The sequence below is a fragment of the Aegilops tauschii genome, chromosome 2, assembly GCF_002575655.3.
Source record: "Aegilops tauschii subsp. strangulata cultivar AL8/78 chromosome 2, Aet v6.0, whole genome shotgun sequence".
Taxonomy (NCBI): domain Eukaryota; kingdom Viridiplantae; phylum Streptophyta; class Magnoliopsida; order Poales; family Poaceae; genus Aegilops; species Aegilops tauschii.
The window spans coordinates 330,005,810-330,009,307 of NC_053036.3; the positions used below are offsets into that span (position 1 = coordinate 330,005,810).

At 44.0% G+C, this 3,498-nt stretch overlaps 1 long non-coding RNA gene across 2 annotated transcripts; it reads right to left on the reverse strand.

The window, feature by feature from the left end:
• Window positions 1–310: 310 nt before the first annotated feature.
• On the reverse strand, window positions 311–2,740 carry LOC109740885 (uncharacterized). Of its 2 annotated transcripts, XR_012202612.1 has the most exons (4): window positions 1,497–2,740; window positions 1,027–1,070; window positions 816–873; window positions 311–679 (listed from the first exon to the last, which is right to left on the reverse strand). It is a non-coding gene; the product is annotated as an uncharacterized lncRNA (long non-coding RNA). The 2 variants fall into 2 exon arrangements; XR_006670064.2 differs by lacking the exon at window positions 1,497–2,740 and having other exon boundaries at window positions 1,027–1,249.
• Window positions 2,741–3,498: the final 758 nt, after the last annotated feature.

The window sequence follows — 3,498 nt, forward strand, 5'->3', positions numbered from 1 at the left end:
TGCCTAAAAGATAACAAATTAAGTATAGTTCCAGTAATCAATCACAACATGATAAAAAGTTCATTTCAAGACATATGCATTCATTTGAAGTCGTTCTTTTATCACGTGGCATTTTCTCCCAGTATATCTGGTACATGCTTTACTGTACTACTTTTTCTGCCATAGTAACGACTTTGTTATAGCTCCCCAAAACATAGTACACAAACAGAAAAAATGGCATGCCTTTTGTGGGAGGTTGCTACTTCTCAGGTAGTAGTAACACCACAAAGTCATCTTATTTTTTCAACTGTAGCACTACCAACACCTTTGATGCAGAACATCTTGATGACCAATCTTAGTGATAAATACAAACTATATATACAACTATAGCAGTTGCATGCTATAGTTGCTCTACAGTGATTTGACCCTTTCAGAGAGCTAGTAAACCAGCAAATTTCAGCTAAGCACTCAAGGGACCTATAACAGGTATTTAAATTAAAAATACTGTGACATCTCCTTAGAGAAGTACCATACATTTAGACAGAGCTTGCTGCTGACAGATTTTAAAGAGAAGACTGGAAGGGAACCATTGGCATCACGGGGCTAGATAGTTGAGGAATTTAACCTTGGGCAAGAGGGGATCCTGTCCTCACTGTAAGAAAGCTCCAGAGAGTCCATTTCCTCTTAACACCCCTCGCGCCTGTGGACGAGCATTGACTAACTTAGAGAGAAATAACATACATCTAGACAGAGCGTCTGTTAACAGGTTTTGCTAATACGGTTTTGTAGCCCCAGTATTAGATCTTTTTCCTTCCAATTTTATTTTCTCACGTTACCTCATGTCCATTGCCCAATGAAGATGCTCAGCTGAGGATCTTTTCACATTGTTGCTACCTGTTAAATTTGGGATGAACGTTTTAGATATGGTGAGACGTTTGCATGTACTGGTTCGGATAAATAATTAGGAATTCAGTGGGCCAAACACACACACACACAAATACTTTTAAAGTAATTTTCCTTGTAAATAGGCATGAAGAAGAAACTTACAGTGGGAAGGTTGGGAAGCTTCTCATTCACCATCTTTTCAAGAGCTAGAGCCAACTCCATTGGTAAAATCACAAGAGGCGTACAAGATATAACACATGAATATTTCACAAGCTATAGAGTTCCACAAAATGAAAGCAGCAAATCAGATTTAACAACTTGCTACATTCTTTCTGATTTGTTCTGTGTCCTCCTTGTATATTTGACTGATGACATGTTGAATTCAAAAGGTCATTGGAGAGCAGCTATAACTGACCAACAACTAAAACATCACATCTGTTTGACGAAGCTACATAACTTTACATACACCTACTAACTTTATTACCCTGTGATCAAGTGTTACTTTCCCTAGTTGATTAACTTGGCACAAATGACACCCCTTTTTCGAACAACTGAATATGCAATGAACAGACAGGGCAAACACATCAATAGAAACACACACAACCATAAATGAACTTACTACAGAGCATCACCTTTTTCAGAGTGGTCGAACTATGTTAATTGAGTTACAATGAACTGGAGCCAGACCCTCCCTCCTTGTTTGTTCCGATTGACACAAAAGAATACACCAAGCATCAGCCATCCATTTAAAGATTGCACACATGGGATAATGGTATTAATCTCTCATACATTCACGGCAATCTGCATATGGTAGCAACAATAAATGCAATCAACACCAGTAGCAATAATCAGTACAAATAGCTAAAAATTATCTCTTCAACAGGAGCCTCAAAAGCATGAAAGAACATCACATATAAGTATATAATTGATCCAAATCATAGCTCCCTGTACAACAAAATTGCCCCAAGCAGAGCAAAGAATAAATAATGGAATACACATCAACATGATATGGTACAAATCCCCAACCAAACCCCTCAATCTCTCACATCTCTATGCTCCCCAATTATTTTGAACCAATAATCAGTCCCCCTTCTTTTCATGATGTAATAGTATTCACAAAACCAAGATGCAATAGTACCACGGGATTGGGTTTAGGGGAGGGCTTGGTCTGTGTTTAGGGAGAGGAAGGCGAGGATGCACGACGCAGAGGAGGGGTTGAGCGTGAAGGGGGGACTTGACTGGGGAGGTCAGCGAGGAATTGTATTTTTTGCCATGGAAGGCAGCAGCTTCCCCGCCGGAGGCTGGAGGCCAGCACTTCCTCTCCGGATCTCGCGGGGACGGAAGTCGGGGGAGTGCTTTAGATCTCACGAGAAAAGGCACCCTGATACAATGCTCAGGCTATCTGAATCCATTGCTTCTGCCTACCACTAAGATTGCTGCCTCACTCTCAAATGACTTTGATCTCCAAGTCTTTCTTCAGCGAACACCACACAAGGACCCTGTCATACTTCTCACTCTCCATTTCCTTGTCAAACAGTATGTTGTCCTGAATTTTTGCCGCTCTTCATCCATACTGTCTGGCTGGCATATGCCATTGTTCCGCAAGTCTTGGGATCACCTAATAGCTTTGGCACCTCACTGAGAGCCGGTCATCCCACAGACTGCAAAAGAGCAAACTTGATTTTCTAGAGCCGATCATCCCACAGACTGCAACACGCATGCCTTGCTGATCTTGAAAACTCAGATCCTTCAGTGTTGGTATCTCAGGTGAGCCGTCCCAGGAGAAGCACCCATTGCTGACCTCAATTGCAAGATTGGAGCTACCACTTGGTAGCCTCTGCATATTATCCATCGGCAACTCCTCAAGGCATAGGAAAACATCTAGAACAGAAAGGTAAAATTATAGTGTTCAGTACCCTGGATAGAACAGAAGAACAAATCTGCTTAATTGGGATGTACCTTATGCTGATATATAAAAGTTCAGTACCATGTTCCTCCTTTCCAAATCTACCAGACTGCTTAATTTACAAACAAAGAAACTTGTGCTGCGTGCCATAATTTGTTTACATGTAGTTGCCTCCAAAATTGACCATATGAGCTTTCAAATGAAAGAACAAAAATGAAAAAGGAACAAAATTGACCTTATGAGCTTTCAAATGAAAGCTTTCATGAATACTATATACATGTAGTTGCCTCCAGAATTTTGCATCACTGAATTCAGAGGTTGCGCACGTAGCCGTCAGCTCAAACGCGAGCTGCTCAGATGCTCCCCTGGACGCGCGCGGCGGCTCCCTCAGGTCCAGCAGCGGTCGCGAGGCGACGCAAGCAGCAGCTCGGACGCACGCAGTGCCTCACCGTCAGCCCGGGACACCACCCGAGTGAGAGGCACCGGCGGACTGGAGAGGCGAGCAGCAGCACGCCCCAGCGGCAGCAGCATCACGCGGCTTCAGTTCAGGGGCGGCAGCAGTTCTCGGCCGCATCCATGCGCGCACGCCGTGGCGTGCTCCTACTCGTGCGGCTGGTCCATGGCCGTCGGCGCATGGCAGGGCATGGGCGGTAGCAGTTCTAGGCCGCATCCATGGCCGACGGCGAGCTCCTACTCGCGCGGCCCATGTGGGCGAGGAAAGAGATGAA